Here is a 23,553-nt window from a genome sequence, read left to right on the forward strand (position 1 = left end):
CTTAGCCACATGGGTGCAGTTTTACCAAATGAGGGGCCCTGAGCAAAAATCATCATAAAGTATCTATGGGAGAGAAATGCATGCAAACTGTAGAAGAAAAGGAAAAACAACAAAAGCTATGGGAGGGGGAGGGGGGAAAGCCACACAATTTTCGGTTACTAAATACAAAAAAAATGTTGGAAATGTGCCCTTTAAATTAAATATCAGTGGGGGAAAATATATAACATAACTTAGACTTCATATGGAATTTAGTATTATGCCTACAAAATGAAGTAAATTATAATTGTATAAAGACAAGTGAACCAAATTATCTTTTGCTTACCCTTTTGAAATTAATCAAGAGCAAACCTTTTAAGGTTGTTTTTTTTGTAACAGTTTTCTCATGAATCGCATTCCCAGATTGCTTCTTTAAGAGCAGAAACTGCCTAGAGAGAGGGCCCTAGGAGCCAAGCAGAACACCCATAGGTGCAGGTTACTGTGGCAGCCGGCTAACGAGGGCATTGGCCTGCCCCTGCACTCAGTCAGCTGACCGGAAGGAGGCGGGGCTGGGCCTGAAGGTGGTTAGGGTCCTAGCAGCTGCCAGGGAGAGTGGAGCTTGTGGAGAAAAGCTCCATGGAGATACTTGGGTGCCTGTGCTTCCGCTGGTGAGACTAAAGTATCCAGGGTTATGGTTGCTGCTGTTATAGTTCAGAGGCTCGTTTATGCTGTTGCTTTTAATTTGGTGGACCAGACTGAGGCTATTGGGGAGGAGGAGGCCTCACTGGGGCACACTACCATGCAGAGCCCCAGTGCCTGAGGGCACAGCAATGGGGGGTGAGCAGACCTCGGTGCTAGAGGGCACAGTTACTAAGGCCGAACTAAACTGAGGCCTTGTGAGAAACCACGTCAACATGCCATCTGTGAGGTATGGGGTATGATAAAGGGGTGGCTTTGGAGTTGTGCATCTAGCCCATAAGGCTTGGGATGTCCTGCAAGGCACTTACTTAGAATGGGACCAAGCAAATGGTCTAAGAACCTACATAGTTTAGTGGGGTCCATCAGGACGGTTAGGGCATAGCACCTTGAGGGCAGCCTCCCTATTTACCATCTATGATCTCCATCCTCAAGATGTGGCAGGGGAGAATAGAAGGCACCTGTAGGGCAAAGCTGGCAAGGTCACATCCCTAGGGACACCACCTGATGACACAGATATATTTATCTTATTATTTCTTGGCTTCTTTCCTCCTGCTTGTTGCTTTGATTGGTTTGAAAAGAACTTTGCTGCTTTAATTAAATAATTTATCTTGCACATTTAACACTTGTGTTCTTGGAAGCCATTATAGTGACTGAAAGTTTATATTTTAAGGTAAGACCATAAGAAATACCATACAGTGGCCACACTTACACAAGATGCTTTACTGTGCAGTAGACTAATCTACTGCATGGTAAAGCATCACCGTCTACACGTGCAGGTGCTTACTGACCAGTAAATTTTAATCTACTGTGCAGTAAAGTCAAATAGCATTAATTGCATGTATAGACACACCCAGTGTAAAGTTTATTTAGCTCAGTATTCTCTATTTCAGTGGCAGAGCAAGTGGCGGCGGTGGCAGCAGTAGCTGCTTGGCATGGAAGAAAGCCCACCCCTGCTTGCCACGCCAGGTGGTGTGTTCTGCTTTTGCCTGCCCAGCACTTGTGCACTGGGCAGCACAGCAATGGCAGTGGCAAACACTCCCAGGCACGACAAGCTGGGGGCTCGCTTTCTTTTGCACCGAGCAGCTGCTCCTACCATGGTGCACTCCCGACAGGCAAGCCTGGAGCCAGTGCAGGGCCCAGACTGGCAGTGGGAATGGGTTACAAGCTGGTGCTGAGTGCGGGGAGGGAAAAGCAGCCCCTCCCCTGCCCTGTGGCTGGTGCCCTGCGGTGCAGCTGTTCATAGCCCACATGGGGCTGCCTGTGCCTGCTCGGGATAGCCCCACGCAGGCTGGAAGTGGCTACAGCAGGGAGAGCTGGCCATGGGACAGGGGAGGAGCTGCTTTTCCCCACACTCGGCTCCTTCCGTGCCAGTGAGCAGGGGTCAGGGCTGCTGCTGCCCCCCACCTGTACCATGGGGCTGGGGGGGCACTGCAGATGTGGGAGTCAGTGGGAGCATGGGGCCTGCACCAGTGTCTTGGGCCCAGTGTCAGTGGGGCCCAGAGCAGGGCAGCAGGAGTACAGGGTCCCGGCCAGCAGGGGCTCTGCGGAGCTGGGCCAGCTCCCCACTCTCCCTGCTGGTGCAGCCTAGCCCGGCTCTGCAGACCCCTGCCAGCCTGTGCCCTGCTCTGGGCCCCACAAGTGCTGGCCCTGGGACATTGGTCCCAAGACAGTGAACAGAGGGCATGGCACCTGTTAAGGGGCAGGGCTACCCATGCGGCCCTTGACAGCTTGCCAAAACTGAGTAAGCGGCCCTCTGCCCAAAATAACTGCCCACCCGTAGTTTAATGGCTATCCAATTTCAGCCATTAATTATACAAGTTCATTCTGTATATTCTTTTTCAGGTAGTGCTCTGAGACCCTTTCTTCATATGTTCTTGCATAACAGTCAAATTTAGCAAATAGTTGAACAATACCCAAAAACCTGACATTGTGTAGGGAGGAAAGCTGATCTGTTTTGTGCAATGCGGAGTTGTGGGTTGCTAAATATTTTATTATAGCAATAAGCTTCTCTAGCACATTGCACCAATAATATTTTTTTTTTTTTTTTTTATTGAAGTGATTGCTGAGTTTGGTGGTCAACAGTAGTGAGCTTACGTAGTGTATGAGCTGAAACTATTTCTACATAATAACCATGCAATTTTTGGGAACTTTATGCACCTAAATGGCACTTGTCCAGCCACATAAGTGGTGTTTTTGATACCTTTTTACATCTTGTAACTCTTTTATCTGTGCACTATGAACACTCTGGCTATGTTTGTGCACACGTTAATATAAGGCCTGGAAAACAAACAGAGGAAGGTAGGGCAAATACTCAATATTTCATATATTTTAGGGCTAGGCCCAATACCTGAGGAGTACCTTAACAGGCACTCTGTCAGGATGTTGAAGACATGGATTCTAGCCCACCTCCCTCCCTGGGTATTTGAAACTGCATCTTTCTCACTTAGTACACTTCTTTGAAATTACTGTGCAGCAGGTTAAGCAATGTCTAGATATTTCTCCTTTTGGAGCTGAGCCACTATACCTTCCATTGACTGCAATTGTCATTAGATAAAAGGATCCAGACTGGAACCCAGTGCCTATTCCTTTTATTTTGGGGGTGGGGAAACCTACCACACTGAGCCACCCATCCTCTTGCTCAGTGGTTCTTAACCATTTTTTAAACTGAAGGCATCCCTCATTAGACTCAAACCACTTACTTTACAATTGTTTTTTGACTACAGAAAATTAATATAGTAATTCTTCTGTTGCAAAGAACTCGGACCACAACAGGTCAGAGGTGTTTTTTTGTTTTTTTTTTTAACACTATGAATTCTTATTTGAAATCTCTGATTGTGTTCCCACAAATGGGAATGTGCAGTTTGCAGTTCCTCAAAACCTTCTGAGGCACTGCAAAATACATGTGGCACTCGGGATTCTGTTTGCCGTGCTGCATACTTGCAGCATGGTGGCGAAATAAGATACCTGGAAATCCTGATATCTAAAAAACCTACAGCAGAAAAAAGTGGGGAGATGCAAGTGGCTGCAGTGTGTGTAACCTGAAACCAGAGCCTGGCTGGCTAGAGCCATGTTTCAGGTGCTGGCCAGGAACTGTGTACCAAGATCACTGCTGCTGCAGCCCTGGGAGGTTCCTAGGACCCCAGCTAAAGCTACTAGGCTCATCCCAGGTGTTGGCACCAGCCTCCCCTACCCCACCTGGGGCATTTGCCGCAAACCCGAGCATGCGTGTAGGGGTGTGCCTGGGGACAACTAGCAGCAGGACCAATATGTGCCACTGCTATTTGTTCCCAGAGAAACCATATTCTCACTTGGGGGGGATATACCCTCTGGGTTTATCTTGTGAATCATGTTGAAAGAATATCAAGGGACCCCTGTTGGGAATCATCACTGTAATTCATGCTTTTTCTTCTGGCCTCGCATATCTCCCTCAAATGGATGGTTAGGGGGGCCAGCTTCAAAAGTGAGGGTCTGGAGGAAAGTTTTGATGGTGATTTTTAACACATGGTCCTGCAGGTAGAACAGTGTGTTGTGAGACTCAAACTCTAGAGGTTCAACCTCCTCTGGGTGCAGTGTACCTAGAGCAATGTTTCCCAAACTTTTGGTACCAGAGGCACACTTTTTCCCTGGATTAAAATTGGTAGCACATTTCACTCTCACCAAAAAAGGTATGTGGGTGTGTATCTTTCAAAACATTCCATTTCCCTGCCTGAGGAAATCATACCAGTGCTGAGATGAACTGTTAAAAAGCTAATTTAATAACTTTTCCAAATTTTGCAGCACCCCAATTGAAAATCACTAAGCTAGCTCTAAATTCAGACAAGAACTTGGGTGGGGGGAGGCTATAAATATTGACAACTGCTGACCTAGCTGGTGCCACTTAAGAGCAGTGGGGGCAAGAATTTGCATTGCTGTGCCTTGCTCTTTCCACTGTCTGCCAGCTCCAGACCCCATGGTCTGTACATCAGGGGGCAATGGCAGTTCCTGCTGCCAAGGCTGTTCCTGTAGGGTCTTACATGACAGCGACTCTACACAAATGCTCGTAGTATGGGCAACAAGCAGGAGGAACTCACCCTCCTGCTGGCTGACACCAGCCCGGACATAGTGGGGATTATGGAAACGTGGTGGGATGCAATGCATGATTGGGCGGTCAATGTCAAGGGCTATAGGCTGTACAGGAGGGACAGGATAGGAAAGAGGGGTGGGGGTGTGGCACTCTATATTAGGGAGGAATACACATCCTCTTTAATTAGCAAGGAGCCAGGGGAGGGGCACTCTGAAGTGCTTTGGGTTGCAGTACAAGGCAGTGGAGGGGAAAGGGACTCAACGGTGGGAGTCTACTACAGACCTCCCAACCAGGGAGAAGAGCTTGACCAGGAATTCTTGGGTCAGCTCGCAGAGGTAGTGAAGGCTAAGGATGTGGTTGTCATGGGGGACCTGAATTTCCCAGACATCTGCTGGGAAGAGCAGTCAGCCAGGTCTGAACGCTCCTGTAGGTTCTTGGCCAGAGTGCAGGACCTCCATCTAACCCAGGAGGTGCACAGCCCCACCAGGGGAGACGCCTTGTTGGACCTAGTGCTGGCCACGGGTGATGACCTGGTGAGGGGGCTGCGGGTGCTCGACTACCTGGGTGACAGTGATCATCGCCTGCTGGAATTCACCATCCAGCGCAAGGTGGCAAAGGCATGCAGTAAGGCAGCGGCCCTAGATTTTTAGGAGGGCAGACTTCAACAAGCTAAGGAGGATAGTTGGAGAAGCGCTGTGGTCCCGGGGGGGAGGGGAGCCAGGTGTCATAGTTTCATAGTAGCTAGAGTCGGAAGGGACCTAAGTAGATCATCTAGTCTGACCCCCTGCCTTGGTAGGAAAGAGCACCGGGGTCAGATGACCCCGGCAAGGTGCTCATCTAACTTCCTTTTAAAAATCCCCAGGCTAGGAGCCTGCACCACTTCCCCTGGAAGCCGGTTCCAGGCCCTAGCCGCCCTGACTGTGAAGTAGCGCCTCCTAATATCTAATCTAAACCTACCCTCCGCCAGCTTGTGACTGTTATTCCTGGTCACTCCTGGCAGCGCACGGGGGAACAGGGACTCCCCCAATACCTGCTGATCCCCCCTGACCAGTTTGTAGCAGGCCCATGTTCATCTTGGAGTCAATGATGACCCCCATATCCCTTTCTGCCTCCGTGCTGATAAGAGGGGAGTTCCCCAACCTGTTGGTATGGTGCTGGTTGTTCCTCCCGAGGTGCATCACCTTGCACTTGTCTGTGTTGAAACCCATCCTATTCTCGTCTGCCCACCCTTGTAACCTGTCAAGGTCTGATTGTAGCCTGTTGCATCCTTCCAGTGTGCCCATATCCCCCCACATCTTAGTGTCATCAGCAAATTTGAACAGGGTGCTTTTTACCCCCTCGTCCAAATCGCTGATGAAGATGTTGAACAGTGCGGGCCTGAGGACCGAGCCCTGCGGAACCCCACTGCCCACGTCCTTCCAGGTTGAGAAGGACCCATCCACCACCACCCTCTGGGTGCGGCCCTCCAGCCAGTTGGCGACCCATTTAACCGTGTGGGTGTCTACACCACAGCCCCCCAGTTTCTTAATGAGAACGGGGTGAGAGACAGTGTCAAAAGCCTTCTGGAAGTCCAGGAAGATTATATCCACTGCTACCCCTGCGTCTAATGATCTGGTGATCTGATCGTAAAAGGCCACCAGGTTGGTCTGACAGGACCTGCCACTGATGAACCCATGTTGGTTTCCCCTAAGCATGCAGCCCCCTGCTGGCCCCTCCTGGATGTGTGCCAGCATAGTTTTCTCGAACAGCTTGCCTAGGATTGAGGTGAGACTAACCGGCCTATAGTTTCCCAGGTCCTCCTTCCTCCCTTTTTTGAAGATGGGGACCACGTTGGCCCTCTTCCAGTCCTCTGGTACCTCACCAGAGCACCACGAGTGCTCATAAAGTTGTGCCAGGGGACTTGCAATGACCTCGGCCAGTTCCTTTAGAACTCTAGGGTGGAGATCATCCGGGCCGGCTGACTTGAATACGTTCAACCCCTCCAGAAGCTCCCTAACTAAATCCTCGCTAACGCATGGTCCAGGTGTGCCTCCCCCGGGGCCCGAGGGGGGCCCAGCAGGGAGGTGGCTGTTTTGGTCCCTACTTAGGAAGACGGAGGCAAAGAAATTGTTAAATATGTTAGCTTTGCCATCTGGTGTGACGACCAAGTTACCCATGTCGTCCTGCAAGGGCCCCACATTACCCGGGACCTTCTTTTTACCCCCTATGTATTTAAAAAAAAAAAAAAAAAGACTTCTTATTGTCCTTAATCTGGGAAGCTAGTCCGAGTTCCATCTCTGCCTTGGACCGCCCCCCTACATCCCCGAGCAACTACAGAATAGCCCTTCCTGGTGATGACCCCTTCTTTCCACTGGGTATAAGCCTCCTTTTTAGCAAGGAGACATTCCTAGATGCTTTTGGTGAGCCACAGAGGCTTGTGTGCTCTCCTGCTCCCTTTGATCCTCATTGGGATTACCTTCCTTTGGGCTTGGAGGATTGTCACCTTAAGGAGCGACCAGTCTCCTTGGACATCCAATGGAGGGATGGGGTCATCACCAAGAAGGACTATGTTACAGTCGCCTGAGGATGTAGGGGGGCAGTCAGGAAGGCCAAGGCAGAGATGGAGATAGGACTAGCTTCCCGGATTAAGGACAATAAGAAGTCCTTCTTCAAATACATAGGGGGTAAAAAGAGGGTCCCGGGTAATGTGGGGCCCCTGCAGGACACGATGGGCAACTTAGTCGTCATGCCAGATGACAAAGCTAACATATTTAACGATTTCTTTGCCTCTGTCTTCCTAAGTAGGGACCAGTTCAGCCACCTCCCTGCTGGGCCCCCCTCGGGCCCCGGGAGAGACACGCCTGGGCCAGGGGTTAGCGAGGAGTTAGTTAGGGTACTTCTGGAGAGGCTGGACGTGTTCAAGTCCGCTGGTCCGGACGATCTTCACCCTAGGGTTCTACAGGAACTGGCCGAGGTCATTGCGGGACCCCTGGCGCGGCTCTATGAGCACTCGTGGTGCTCTGGTGAGGTGCCGGAGGACTGGAAGAGGGCCAATGTGGTCCCTATCTTCAAAAAGGGAAAAAAAGAGGACCCAGGAAATTACAGGCCAGTTAGTCTTACCTCAATCCCGGGTAAGCTCTTTGAAAAAATTATCCTGGCACACATCCAGGAGGGCCTTGCGGGGGAATGCATGCTCAGGGGCAACCAACATGGGTTCATCAGTGGCAGGTCTTGTCAGACCAACCTGGTGGCCTTTTACGATCAGGTCACCAAATCATTAGACGCAGGGGTTGCTGTGGATGTAGTCTTTCTGGACTTCCGGAAGGCTTTCGACACTGTCTCTCACCCTGTCCTCATCAAAAAGCTGGGAGACTGTGGTGTCGATGCCCACACAGTCAAATGGGTCGCTAACTGGTTGGAGGGCCACACCCAGAGGGTGGTAGTGGATGGGTTCTTCTCGACCTGGAAGGACGTGGGCAGTGGGGCTCCGCAGGGCTCGGTCCTCGGGCCCGCACTGTTCAACATCTTCATCAGTGACTTGGATGAGGGGGTAGAAAGCACCCTGTTCAAGTTTGCTGATGACACTAAGATGTGGGGGGATGTGGGTGCACTAGAAGGGTGCAATAGGCTACAAGCTGACCTTGACAGGTTGCAACGGTGGGCGGATGAGAATAGGATGGGGTTTAACACTGGTAAGTGCAAGGTGTTGCACACGGAGGAAGAACCGGCACCACGCTTACAGGTTGGGGAACTCCCCTCTTGCCAGCACGGAGACGGAAAAGGATCTTGGAGTCGTCATTGACTCCACGATGAACATGGGCCGGCAGTGTGGAGGGGCAGTCAGGAAGGCCAACCGCACCTTGGCATGCATCCACAGATGCATCTCGAGCAGGTCCAAGGAGGTGATCCTCCCCCTCTATGCGGCACTGGTCAGGCCGCAGCTGGAGTACTGCATCCAGTTCTGGGCACTGCACTTCAGGAGGGATGTGGACAACATGGAGAGGGTCCAGAGGAGGCCACTTGCATGATCAGGGGTCAGCAGGGCAGGCCCTATGAGGAGAGGCTACGGGACCTGAACCTGTTCAGCCTCCATAAGAGAAGGCTGGGGGGATCTAGTGGCCTGTTACAAACTAGTCAGGGGGGATCAGCAGGAATTGGGGGAGTCACTGTTCCCCCGAGCACTGCCAGGAGTGACCAGGAATAATGGTCACAAGCTGGCAGAGGGTAGGTTTAGGTTAGATATCAGGAGGCGCTACTTCACAGTCAGGGTGGCTAGGGTCTGGAACCAGCTTCCAAGAGAAGTGGTGCAGGCTCCTACCCTGGGGGTGTTTAAGAGGAGGGTAGATGAACATCTTGCTGGGGTCATTTGACCCCAGTATTCTTTTCTGCCATGGCAGGGGGTCGGACTAGATGATCTGCTCAGGTCCCTTCCGACCCTACAGACTATGAAACTATGACTGCCCCTGCAGCTCCCTCTGGCCCTGGGGGTATGGAGGAGATGAGCCAGGCTGCAAAGCATGTCTCTGTCTGTGAAGATGCCCTCCTGCCAACTCACTGAAGAGCTTGGTGCTGGGAATGTTGTAGGGGGCCAGCACAGGGGCTGCCTGGCAGTGGGAAAGGGCAGGGAAGGCAGCAGAAGCAGTGGCAGCCCCCAAAAGAGCAACCACAAGCTCAGCTGGAGTAGCTGGGGCAGGCACAGGGAGTCGGAGAGGGGAAGAAAGCATTTATCTCCTCACATAGGGGATAATGTGGCATACTTCTGTGTACCTGTGCACCTACTGGCCTAGAGCTTGGATTTCCTGCTTCTTCGACAAGTGTCCTAACCACTCGGCTAGCAAATCATAGAAAATTAAGGTTGGAAGGGACCTCAGTAGGTCATCTAGTCCAACCCCTTACTCAAAAGAGGATCATCCCCAACTAAATCATCCCAGCCAAGGTTTTGTCTATCCAGGTCTTAACCTCTGAGGATGGAGATTCTACAACCTCTCTGGGTAACCTGTTTCAGTGTTTCACTACCCTCCTTGTGAGAGGTTTTTCTTAATATCTAACCTAAACTTCCCTTGCTGAAACTTGAGACCATTGCTCCTTGTTCTGTCATCTATCACCACTGAGAACAGTCTAGCTCCATCCTCTTTGGAACCCCCTTCAGGTAGTTGAAGGCTGCTATTAAATCCCCCCTTCAGTCTTCTTTTCTGCAAACTAAATTAATCCAGTTCCCTCAGCCTCTCCTCCAAAGTCATGTTCCCCAGCACTCTAACCATTTTTGTTACCCTTTGCTGGACTGTCTCCAGTTTGTCCACATCCTGTCTATAGTGGGGGCTGCAATATTGGGCACAATACTCCAGATGTGGCCTCACCAGTGCTGAATAGATGGGAATCTCAGTCTCCTGGCAACATTCCTACTAATGCAGCCCAGTATGCCATTAGCCCTCTCAGTGACAAGGGCACACTGCTGACTTGTATCTATCTTATTGTCCACTGTAACCCTTAGGTCCTTTTCTGCAGAGCTGCTGCCCAGCCAGTCAGTCCCCAGGCTGTAGCAGTGCATAGGATTCTTCCATCCTAAGTGCAGGACTTTGCACTTGTCCTTGTTGAACCTCATGAGATTTCTTTTGGCCCAATCCTCCAGTTTGTCTAGGTCATTCTGAATCCTAGCCCTATCCTCCACAGTATCTTCTACATCCCCAGCTTTGTGCCATCTGTGAACTTGCTGAGGGTGCAGTCCATCCCATTTTCCAGATTGTTAATGAAGATATTGAACAAAACTGGCCCCAGGACTGACCCCTGGGGCACTCTACTTGATACCGGCTGCCAACTAGACATTGAGCCATTGATTACTACCCATTGAGCCCAACAATCCAGCCAGCTTTCTATCCATCTTACAGTCCATTCATCCAACCCACACTTCCTTAGCTTGCTTGAAAGAATGCTGTGGGAGATGGTACCAAAAGCCTTGCTAAAGTCAAGGTATATTATGTCCACTGCTTCCCCTGTATCCACAGAGCCAGTTATCATACAAGGCAATCTAGTTGTTCAGGCATGACTTGCCCTTGGTGACTCCATGCTGACTGTTCTTAATTATCCACTGGCATATACGTACGCAGCTGCATACTTGTCCTGACAGCATATAGGCTACTGAGAAGATTCAGTAGCTGCTCACATGTCCAGATTATATTGTAATGAAACTGGCAACTGTGCATAAATATAAAAAATGCTTACTCATGTGGCTGCAAAACTTCTGTTTCAGCACTCAAAGGATAAGAGAACTCCCTGCCCTTCATCTTTCTTTTAAATGTGAGCTATCTTCATTCGCAACACCTGGATCTCATAACCATAGTTGGAGTGGCCTGGTTCAAAAAGAGGCAAGGGCAAAAACAGAAAACCAAATGAACTGCAGAAATATAAACCAGCCACTGTCTCACTCTTCTGTGTTACTTAAAACTCTCTTGTCTTGAAAGCTGCCAAAACCATCTTCCTTGGTTGTTCTTTGGGAATGTTTCATTTGTCACCTGCACTGGACATTTTGTGTCAACTTCAGAGCAAATAAAATTGCCTATATGTTGTGGGTCACATTGCAGGTTCATCTGTGGTGAACACCAGTTTTTTTGTTCACTTGCATCCAAGGTGTACTTCTAGATAGTAATTCCAAACTTATAATTTTCTTGAGGACCATCTTCTGTGGTAAGCAAGCCTATTGGTTGTGGGATGCGCTGTCCATTGTGTTGAAGGTATCTTTGGCTCCACAAGAAGCTGCCTCATGTTTGTTTTGGGGAATGAATACTCACACATCTGACTCAAATATCCTGTGGACATTTCTGATTTTCCTCTCTTTACTTTCTTGTTATCCTTCAGTGCTCCCCTGATGCTTGCATCCTGAACATGTTGTATTTTCGAAAAGCAGTGGTGAGCAAAGTGACATGTGGCACACCACTGACGCATTTTGGCTTTTAGATGGCCTGGGGCAGTGCTAACAAAAGGAGACTTATTTGGCTTGGCTTCATTACAAAGCAAGGGATAATATTTGTTTTACCAAGTGCTAATCATTATCTCTGTGGTGAATCTGACACAGTTGGCTGGAAAGCAGCCAGACTCTGTTGGGTTGTTTTGAAAGTGCTTTTCCTCTGTGCTAAGCATCCGGCAGCCCTGTGAAAGGTTGGGGTATTTCCTGGCAGTGGCATCTTGGCTGCCATGTCAGGCAGGGGTTGAACCAGGCTGGAAGGAGAGGTGGGGGAGAAAATGTCCTATGGTAAATGGTAGTAGTCAAAAAGCACTGTGAGAGCCCAGAACCTGCCCCTGACCTAGTACACATCCAGGTGGGTAAGAACTGGGATGCCACCAGTCAAACCCTAGTGGGAGAGAGGAATGGGCAAGGTGCAGTGGATCACATGAGATACTTGGAGTCAGATAACTAGGTGGGAGATGTGGCTGGGGTGTGAGGTGATTTGTTTGTGGACATGTGTATGTGGACTCCTGTACAACAGAAGCCAGAGAATTTCACTTGTTTGGGCTAGGATAGGCCTCTCCCTTTTACTACCTCTGGCCGGGGTGGGGGGTTCCAGCTGGAACTATTCACCAAATTCAACAATAATTTGCAAAAAGTTTTGGCCTTGTGAAACACTTTTTCAGAGTTCTCTAACCTGCTTGCAAAAAAATATTTGCCTGAATCAATTCTCTGCACAACTTTAAGAATAGGAGGAAACCACACAGACAATATTGGTTTCCAAACAACTGTATTAACTAAGAAGATGAAAACATCCAAGGTCTTGCTACATGCATACGGTGATGCTGTGTGGCTTTTAGAGTCAGGAGCTGAAAGCCCAGTGTGGCAGAAAACAGAGTATGAGGAGGGGAGCCCTGAAAGGGCCGGGTAACAAGCCTGCACAGTTTATCATGGGGATTTAACAAGCAGGGAGTGGGAAACAGCTCCCCTGGTTAAGGAAGGACATTTGGGCAGACTGATTAGTAGTCACCCTGGGGCTGATAAAACAAATAGAGGAAGGAAGAGAAAGGGACTTCCTCCAGATTAGGAGAGTCCCATCTGCAGGGAAGAGGCTGCTAAGACCGCAGAGACAGGCTTAAGAGTGCCTGAGTTGGACAGACAGGGAAAAGCCTGGGACGATCCCATTCTTGCAGTGTGCCTTAACTGTCCCAGGCAAAGGGAAGTATCTTTGAGCCAGGTAGGCTCAGGTTCACAGTAAGAAAATGACTGTTAGTTGAAGAATACAGACCAAGAGGGCAGAAGCCCAGTAGGCAACTGGGACAGGGCCCACCTAGAGAGGCAAGGCACAGCCAGGTCCCACTGAGAGTGAGGAGGGCTCAGAAGACAGGAGTACAATGGAGCTCACAGATCATGGTTCAGACTAGAGGGATAAGAGGACTACAGAGCAAGAGAGACAGCCGTGCCTCCAGGTAACATCCTCATGAGTGGTGAGCAGCCTCCCTTCCCAAGCCACCATCTCCTCTGAACCGAAACCAGGGGGCAGACACTGGAGCAGAGGCAAGCTTTACCCAAGATGAGGTTCAGGGTAGGAAGGCCAAGCAAGGACCCTACCAGCCTGCCACCCTCAGCAAAGGTTCACAAACAATTTGAAAAGATATCACTATATTCTTATAGACTGCAAACTCTAGATAGCAGAAGAAAACCAAGAGAAGTTATCTTCATCTGATTCATCCGGGACTTCCTTGACCACATAGTCTTCATGACCCTGGACTAGGTAATAATGATTTACCTGATGATGTATATCTGCCTCTGAGGCTAACCTGAAAAGCAGAAGGTCAAGGGGAGGGAGGAGGAAGCAGGAAGACCATTGTTTGTTTTATAAGCTTCACATTTCATTGTTAACAATTTAAGTTTAATCTGTTTCTGTCAAGTGTGGTAGTTAATGGTTTGACCTTGAGGCAACTCCTGCAGTTAACTGGGCAGATCAGTTCTCAGCTTGCAGTGCTTATTAAAAACAGGAAAACCACCAGCTGAGCTGTTTTATCACAGCAAGACACATGGGAGGTCTGCAGTACACCCACACAGCAGTTAGGGTTTTCACAGACTTGGAGAGATTCAGAGCTAGCAGATAGATATATACCTCCCTGACTGTAGTAGTAGCCGTAGTAGGCAGCTGTCAGTCCTTTTGGATCATGGTGTATGCATGCAAAGTCATCAGAACTGCAGCAATCTTCAGCACCTAGCTGGCCCTGACAGCACTGTCCTGGCAGCACTTGGCAGGTCAGTGCCAAGCAGCAGCACTGGGGTGCTGGAAGGCAGGCACAGTTAGCCTGTGTCCTGCCCAAGGGAACACACAGGGCCTGCAGTGTCCTTAGCCTCCCAGGTGAGTGTGTCCCAGGGCTCAAAATGTCTGTGGGCTTTTATACCATGTAGACAGTGGCTGCCATAGAAGCAGCCCATCCCTGAGCCATTAGAGGCTTCTAGCCTGTAGTCCAGGGGCTGGCCTCAGGCCAGTGCCCTAGTGGCTAGGCAGACCAGGAAGCTTGCTCCTAGGTTATGTCTACACATATGCTACTGTGCAGTAACTAATCTTGCTTACATTTGCTATTTTGCATTTGCAAGTAGCAAATTTAAGTGCGATTAATGGTTTTTACTGTGCAATAAGTGTGTATGTGTAAACATGTGCACTTACTGCACAGTAAACTATGCTAATGCGGAGTACCATGTCTCATGTAGACGTGCCCTTTGACACCTAGAGCATGACAGGGAATATCACTCATTCATTCCTACAGAGGTGTACTGATTTACATCATCTGTGAATGACTTCCGATAGCTCCTGCAGAGAAATGCTAATGTACTCCAGCTGGGTATGTTGCCCACTGACTCCAGTGGGCAGTGCTAATAGACACCATGGGTCAGATTTTCAGAATTCTCAGTCCTCAACTTCTCTCTGTTCTCAGTATCAGCCGCTGGGTTCTCCACACTTTTGCAAGCCTGGCCACTTCATTCAGAGTCCTGAAATGGCAGCTGAACATTTTTAAATATCTACCCCTTAATTACCAAAAGCTTTCTGCAATAGTCCATTTACTAGCCTGGTGTGTATGTATGTGTAATATATATATATATATATATATTTGTGTTTAATATATAGTATTTCAGAGGTGAAGTACTTGGGGCTAGCTCTAGAGGAAATAATTTGGTGGCTGGTAATACATTGTACAGCACTTGAGAAACATTTGCCCCTCAGAGATGTCCTGATCCATTTTCAGCTGGATCATAACATACTTTTTAAAAAAAAAGCTTACCACAGAGAAGGTAAAAATTCAACTAGTACCTGAAAGTTGTTTCTTTCAGGAGTGAATAGACTTGAAAGGGTGTGCTGAGCCATCATTCTGTTTGGCTTGGCTTGTGGCTGTATGGGCTTCCCATCTGATGGGATTAAGGTAGGGTTGCCAACTCTGTTTGAATCTGTTCTAGGAGGTTTCATCACATGGCATGCTGACGTTAATTACAGTGCATAAACTTTGTCAGGAAGGCAAATTCACATTGCTATTACATTTGAAAAACCCACTGGACTACTGTATACATCAGGTTCAACATTTAATATTGATTTTTAATGAATACCCTATAATTTGTCTCCTGGGTTACTCTTAGTAGTCTCCTGGAGATTTAATCTAACTCCTGGAGACTCCAGAGCAATCCTGGAGGGTTAGCAACCCTAGATTAGGGCTGTAATGATAACTGTCACAATGCCTTGTAGACCTGCACTGCTGTGTCTCATGGGTGGTCAAGCCCTGAGATATCATTGGGCTTGGAGTGCTGCTTTTCTTGCCTACATGGCACCACCCTTGGGTGAAATCTCATGGTAGGGGCATGGTTTTGAACCAACATGGTGGGCTGCAGGGGTATCTTCATAGAAACAGCTCTAGTGTCTCCTACAAGCTGGTCCCAAACACTGGGTAGCAGGGAAAGCATATCATTCCAATAACAGCCTCTAGGGAGGCTAGTGTGGACAGACAGAGGGCATGCAGGATGGAAGGCCTCATGGTGCCTGCAGCCACTTTCTTAGCAGTGGAAGCTTCCTCATCAATACCTCATGACCTTCTCCCAGCCCACTGCTTCCCTGACTGACAGGCAGGGACAAATTGGGGTCCAGATTTCTCATCTAACCAATCATAGAAAATTAGAGTTGGAAGAGACCTCAGGAAGTCTTCTAGTCCAACCCCCTGCTCAAAGCAGGACCACCCCAAACTAGATCATCCCAGCCAAGGCTTTGTCTGGCCAGGTCTTAAAAACCTCCAAGGATGGAGATTCCATCACCTGTCTGGGTGACCTGCTGCAGTACTTCACCACCCTTCTAGTGAGAAAATGTTTCCTAATATCTAATCTAAACTTCCCTTGCTGCAACTTGAGACCGTTGCCCCTTGTTCTGTCATCTGCCACCAGTGAGAACAGTCCAATTCCATCCTCTTTCAAACCTCCCTTCAGGTAGTTGAAGCCTGCTATCAAATCCCCCCTCAGTCTTCTCTTCTCTACACTAAATAAGCCCAGTTCTCATAGCCTAGCCTCATAAGTCATGTGCCACAGCCCCCTCACCATTTCTGTTGCCTTCCACTGGACTCTCTCCAATTTTTCCACATCCTTATTGTAGTTGGGGGCCCCAAACTGGACACAGTACTCCAGATGTGGCCTCACTAGGGCTGAATAGAGGGGGATAATCACTTCCCTCAGTCTGCTTGCAGCAGTCCCACCAATGTAGCCCAGTATGCTGGTAGCCTTCTTGGCATCAAGGGCACACTCAGTCATGACAGGCAATTTTCTTGGGGGCCACCATTGGCTGGCTAAGATCCATGTAGATGAACAAACAAAACTTTCCTTTAATAGCAACCCCCCACATGCATATACCCCTCTCTCACCCCTCCGCACTCTCAAGCATGGGGAACTGTTTTTAACTGGCCCCAGCCAGCAGCTGCTATGTAAAAGGGGCTGTGGAAATAACTGGATGACAGCAGTTCATCTCCAAAGAGAAATGGCAACAAGCTAAATAAACAGTTTTCTCTCTGCCCAGTCCAACCTGTGGAGAGCCACAGACTGTCCCCGTCATATGAACTTGCAGTCAGGGTCAGTTTTCTGCTGCAGTAAATGGTTAACCTGCTAGCTGATCCCTTGGAGCTGATCTCACCTAAGCAGAAATGTGGCTTATATGTTTCTTTTATGCATGGAGGGTAGTCCTATTCTACCCATTAGTGGTCTGTGGGTTTAAGAGCAATTCTGTTGCACCCTACTTGACTTCCTGAAAAATGGTTACTTTTGTATGTGCCTTCACCTTAGCCTTCAACCTGAATCACAAGGAGTGGCAAAGAGGAAGAGGAAGAGGATGAAGAGGACCCACCACCCTTTTGTTAAGTTTCTTACCTAGCAAAGAATACTGAGACTTTTCTCCAGGCCTAAAACAGCACACTGTTTTATTCAGCAACAAACAACACCTCACTGAGAAGATAAAAATAATTCTCGAACAACAGGGGGTGGAGTTCTAGCTCTTAAGCTCCATCCTATAATAATGACTAACAATTTAACGCTATAATAAATGCCCAATTACTGCATTCCTCCCCTCTTAATTTACAACCCAGACATAATCTTTCAAATAACTAGGAGCTCTCCGTTCTCTAGCTGGATATTGCCATTCCTCAGGAACAGGCTTCTCCTCTGGCCCGGGGAGTATATGTCTGTCTCCAGCATCTCTGACCTCCTGACTAGGAGAGTTTGTGGATAGTTGGGTATTACTGGGCTCAGAATTCTCAATCATTCTACCCAATTCTGGGTCCTCCAAAAACCCCTCCTTCTCAGGCAATTGCTTTGGTCCCCCAGGTAGGTTGGTTCAGAAGCAGATGTGATCCTGATGTCATCTCACCATTTGGCCATTACTGACTCCAATTTAAAAGATAAGGGTCCTGTTTGTTCTTGGATCCTGCCTGGAATCCAAGTGGGTTGGTGGGTACTGACATTTTTGTGTAGACAGGATCACACCCACCCCAAAACTCTTTCTTTAGCATTATAATCATGGTTGTGTTTTTGAAGGGTCTGTTTTTTCTGCACTTCTTCCTCCATATTGGGATACAGTAAATCCAAATGAGTCCTGATCCTCCTTCCCATTAATAGCTGGGCAGTCAAACTCTAGTTTAATTGAAACCAAAGGCAAACATCCCATTTAATGAGACCAGGAGCTGATGCCAAGAACAGCCATTGGGATGGAAGGCTCATGCCCAACTCTGAGTGTTTGGCTTTCTCCTGGTGATGATACATGGTGTCATCACAAAAGTCATCATTTCACCACACTTCACTCATTATGCAGGGATCCAGGTTTCAGTTTGCCGTGGAAAAAGAGGGATTTTCTCATCTAAAGGAGAAAACCACAGAAAACAGTGGGTTTCCCTTTGCAGGCTGGCTTCCTTTCATTGTGCAAGGGGCTGCTTGAGGCTGGGGCTGTGGGATTCAGGGGGCACCACATGCATGTGTTTGAGTGCACACGTGCACGTGGCAGGCAGGCAGCAGTGGAAAGAAGCTTCCTCCAGGTAAGTCTTGGGGAGGGGTGGGGGGGCATATGTGTCCCTAGATTTCTGGGCCCACAGTGGGACATGGGGCTGCAGCCAGGCCAGACCAGCTCCAGGTAGGAGCTTCCTCCACAGCCCAACAAAGTGGGACTTGGTGTGGGAAGAAGCGTTGCACCACCATGACTGCCAAAGTGAGGTGCTAAAGCAGTGGTGCAGAGTTGTGCCCCCTGCTGCTGTCATAGCAGGGCTATTGGGGCTGTGGCTTGGGAGTGAGGGGCACCAGCATGGGTAGGGGAAGGAGTAGGGCATTGGCATATCAGTGCTGCTCGGTGCCACAAAACAGTGTCGGGGGACACCCGCAGCTGGACCTGTATTCTGGTGAGCAACGATAAAACAACCAAAATCAAATTTCAACATTTAAAGGTATTTAGAATGTATTTTATTATAATGATTGAGGCACTGGTAGGCTTAGAAACCACCTTAAAATTGTAAATATATCAATCAAACATTGTGTTCAACTAATACTTATATATACAGCGGCATTTCATTTTAAATGTGGAAAAATGTGGATTTGGGGTTTTCTTAGTTAGAGAATCTGGGATTTTTTATCAGAGAAATTGCAATTTTTAAACAGATAAAACCAGGATCCCTGTCAGCTTTCAGTGGATGTGTCTACATGTGCCATTAATGTATGGCAATAAACTTCTGAGCTTTTTGCTTTGGAATTTATTGCTCTCAGGTGTGTCGTTTACATGTGCGCCTGGACTGCAGCACACTGAGCCAGGTCAGAGCAGCCCAGTCTGGCAGGGTCCTGGGGGTCAGCTTGCCAGCCCAGGGCTGTTCCAGCTAGGCTCAATGTGCTGTGGAGGGGCTAGCTGGGGCATGAGGATGCTTTAGCATGGGGATCACTAGCAGGTAGCCCCCACACTGAAGCACTCTTGTGCCCCAGCCAGCCCTGTCAGCATCTACATGTGTGCTACTGTGTATTTACAAATACAACCCTGCTGTGGAGTTTATTAGTTTCCTGTGCCCTAATAGGGGTGGCATGTGTAGATGCTGAGACATTACTGTGGAGCTAATTAGTCATCTCTGCAGTAAATGTCTCAGATAGACATGTCCAGTTTGTGGTGTTTTGATACTTTTTCTGCAGGAAATGAAACTGTTTCTTTGTTTTTCTCAGAAATCAGGTGACCAAACATAATATGCCTGATTGGCTACAAAAACTCCAAAAAAAAAAAAAGGTCGAAAAGAAATTGAGCTGCTTGTTTTTTTTCTTTGAAGGTTTCTCTTGCCCACCTGCTTTTCCTCCCCACTTGGTCTGCCCCTCACAAGAGCATCCTGGTTCCAGTCTGCTCTCCCATTTGCTTAACTTCATTCAGACTAGGATAGAAAGCAGTGTCTCCAGTCTTCATTTGGACCCTGGCCAGCTCTTCATTGCAGCAGGACAAAGGTGGTTTCGCTACTTTGAAGGGACAGGTATCCTGTGCTATGTGTGTGAGCTTCATACAATAGGTAATATTCTTCAATAATTTCCATGCAAAGGGCTTTAACCAACTCCCCACCCCAACTATAGGTCAGGAAAACTGAGGCATCTGCTGATAGGATGGGACTGAACTATTGGTGTGACTGTAAGGTGTCGACACCTGCACAGTCAATTGGGTTGCCAACTGGCGGGAGGGCCACGCACAGAGAGTAGTGGTGGACGGGTCATTTTTGACCTGGAGGGATGTGGGCCATGGGATTCCCCGGGGCTCGGTCCTGGGGCCCGCACTGTTCAACAACTTCATCAGTGACTTGGATGAGGGGGAAAAAAGCACCCTGTTCAAATTTGCTGATGACACTATGTTGTGGGGGGATGTGGGCAGTTAGAAGGAAGGAACAGGCTGCAATCGGACCTAGACAGGTTACAGGGGTCGGCGGATGAGAATAGGATGGGATTCAACACAGACAAGTGCAACGTGATGCCCCTGGGGAGGAACAACCGACACCATACCTACAGGCTGGGGAACTTCCTTCTTGTCAGTACAGAAGTAGAAAAGGATCTTGGAGTCATCATTGATGCCAAGATGAACATGGGCCGGCAGTGTAGGGATGCAGTCAGGAAGGCCCACTGCACCTTGTCATGCATCCACAGATGCATCTCGAGCAGGTCCAAAGAGGTGATCCTCCCCCTCTATGCGGCACTGGTCAGGCTGCAGCTGGAGTACTGTGTCCAGTTTTGGGCGCCGCACTTCAAGAGGGATGTGGAAAACATGGAGAGGGTCCAGAGGAGGGCCACTCGTATGATCAGGGGACAGCAGGGCAGGCCCTACAAGGAAAGGCTGCGGGATCTGAACCTGTTCAGCCTCCACAAGAGAAGGCTGAGGGGGATCTAGTTGCCTGTTACAAACTAGTCAGAGGGGACCAGCAGGCACTGGGGGAGTCCCTGTTCCCCCGAGCACTACCAAGAGTGACTAGAAATAACAGTCACAAGCTGGCAGAGGGTAAATTCAGATTAGACATCAGGAGGCGCTACTTCACAGTCAGGGCGGCTAGGATCTGGAACCAACTTCCAAGCAAAGTGGTGCTGGCTCCTACCTTGGGGGTCTTTAAGACAAGTACTCTTTCCTGCCATGATGATCTGCTCAGGTCCCTTCCGACCCTACAGACTATGAAACTATTTTTTTTATGCTTATAGATGAATGCTTGCTCTAAAACTGCTCCATCACTGTGAACAGGTTCATTCTCACCCTGGCTTAAGCTATACAGAATCCAGCTGAATTATTGGGGTGGAATGACATATGTTTTATGACTCATAAATCGGATTCAGATTTGGATTTTGGTTACATCAGTTTTAAATCTAAAGCTGCTCTGTTTTATGAATTGGATAGATTCCTGATTTACTCCAGCATAAATGAGATCAGAGCCTAGCCCAGTGCTTCTCAGGGTGTGTCTGCCCTACTGGCCACAGGTGTGGCTGCAGCTGTTGCTGATATACCTAAGCTAGCTTTAAACAAGCTGGCTTGGGTACTAATAGCAGGGTAGCCTGTGGCATCATGGATTCAATGTAGGCTGCCAAACCCACTTAAGACCTTGGGAAAGTATCCAAGTGCTTAACCCAGGCTTAACTTGCAGCTGGGGCAACCTTTTTATCAGTATCTTAGCCAGGCATTTAAAGCTAGCTCATGCAGCACTATGAGAGCTGCAGTCTCACCTCTGGACTACAGTATGGATACACCCTCCATAGCAATGGGCTTGGCTGTGGTGGTTTTTACACTGCAGTAGATCAGGGTTATTGCTGCTTACTTCAGTGGAGTTACTGCAGGTTTAAACCAATGAAACCAAGCTCAGAATCTGACCTCCTGGACCTAAGCAAGTGACAAAGTAAATGCTGTATAACCATGTATGTAAGATGCAATATAAACAGGGATTATATTTCATGTGCAGGACAGATTGTCCAGTGTTTCGTGTGCTTAGTTTAGGACTTGGGTCCAGTTCAGTGATCTTGGGCAGGTCATTGAGGGCCAGATCCTATTCCGCTTATTAGGTGCATAAGTAGACTAGGCACCTACGTGCAATCCTGTTCCATGCAGCTCAAACCCCTGAAAATGACTTAATCCAACATGTGGGGTAGACTTCCTCCTTGCTTCTTTTTTTTTTTTTTACTCAGTCGTAAAGGCAAGATGGTGATGTTTTACAGACAGGGGCAGATACAGGATTTGGCAAAGGCAGGTGCGGGTAATTGCACCCTGCGCTCAGCCTCTTCCTGTACCCCCCACCAGTGCGGGTAGATCACACTGAGGGAGCCTTTGGGAACTTTTGAAAAGTCCTTAGAGCAAGTAAGAATCCCACTCACCCCACAGACACTTTCTCCTCAATGCTCAAAGGCATGGTCCCCTTGCTTCTCCTTTTCCTGCCACTGCTGCTTTCCCTGCTGTCCCTGGGAAGCTTCAGAGCCACTCTTGCATAGGTTGAATGGAGGTTGAGCTCATTTGGGAGCAGTGATGAGGTAGCAGTGATGGGTGAGGGCATTCCCCTTCTCATGCCTGCTGAGGTACTAGGCAGGATGGGGGAACCCAGCACTCCACTGCTGCCACTGTCACTATTTCCACCTGAGCCTGGCCCCTACAGTCTGGAAGTTGGGGGAGGAGGGTGCAGCTGCACCAGTTCAGCCCCTCCGGATTGGCTCCTGGTTACAGAAGTAGATGTATTAATGGATTTTCAAGGACTTGAGCAGGGAGGAACAGGATAATACTTAGGCACCTAAGTCCACCTAAGCCATGAATGACACATGCCCCTGGTGGCTGGGGGGGCACAGAGGTGGCAGGAGCACGGCAGTGGTGGTGGGAGCAAGGCGGCAGTAACTGGGGAACTCCCGCAGATGCTGCCAGTGCTGTCAGTGGCAGAGGGGTGTGTGGGGGTCGTGAGTGCTGACCAGGGGTCAGCAGCCACCTGCAGGTGCTGTTGGCAGCAGGGGGGCAGGGAGGGGTAGTGAGAGGTGACCGCCCACACTGTCAGCAGTGCCTTTTCATAGGTCATGCACCATCACGCTCGGGGAGGTGCATGCGCACCCGCATGTAGCCCCTACATGTCACCAGTGACCTAAGCAAAGGGTAACTAAACCGACTGATGTCAGAATGACAGGATGTTTAAAGTAGGGTTCCACCAGGGATTGTCCTGGGACTGTTTAACATGTTTATTAATAATGCTGGAATAGAGGGCTTCTTGATCAAGTTTGCAGACAACATGAAACTGGGAAGGATCCACTCTGGGGGATAGCAATAGCATGCCAAAGGACATTGCAGTAAGGTGAAGTGTAATACAGACAAATGTGAAGTGCTATACCCACGGAAGAATAACCACATCTACAAATAAAGAATGAGAAGTAACTGGTTGGGTAGCAGCATTACTGAGCAGGGTCTTGGGGTTTGGGTGGATCACACAGACTCGACATGATTCACCAATATAATGCTGTTGCAGGAAAAGCAAACATAATTTGCATGCTGTATTATCAACAAGCGGACATGGAGAAGTCGGAGAGGGTCCAGACACAAGCTGCAAAAATGATAAAGGTGTTGGGAGGCAAGCTGTGTAAGGAAACAATAAGATACTTGGGTATGTTTAGCTTGCAGAAAAGGAGATTAAGAAGCAGGGCATAATAGCTGTCTTCAGAGATTTGAAAGGCTGCCATGAAGTAGGAGAATAACTGTTCTCTACTGCAGAGGGCAGAGCACAAAACAATGGTTTTAAATAGCAGCTGTGTAGGTTTAAATTAGATTTCAGGAAAAAAAATCCCTTCCTTGGTATTAGAACAGTGAGTCTGTGGAACAGATTCCTCAAGGAAGTTGTGGAATCTCCTTCCTTGG

At 48.7% G+C, this 23,553-nt stretch overlaps 1 protein-coding gene across 2 annotated transcripts in view; it reads left to right on the top strand.

Annotated features, from left to right (window-relative positions):
* The first annotated feature begins 578 nt into the window (after positions 1–578).
* Positions 579–23,553, top strand: part of LOC149871256 (B-lymphocyte antigen CD20-like) — a 31,256-nt gene continuing 8,281 nt past the window's right edge. For both annotated transcript variants that reach the window (XM_090034893.1, XM_090034894.1), the window contains exons 1-2: positions 579–644; positions 19,490–19,720. The gene's annotated coding sequence lies outside the window, so the exon portion shown is untranslated. The remainder of the gene's footprint in view (positions 645–19,489; positions 19,721–23,553) is intronic.

This window comes from Crocodylus siamensis, chromosome 2, assembly GCF_052110815.1.
Source record: "Crocodylus siamensis isolate JL-2025a chromosome 2, ASM5211081v1, whole genome shotgun sequence".
Classification (NCBI taxonomy): domain Eukaryota; kingdom Metazoa; phylum Chordata; order Crocodylia; family Crocodylidae; genus Crocodylus; species Crocodylus siamensis.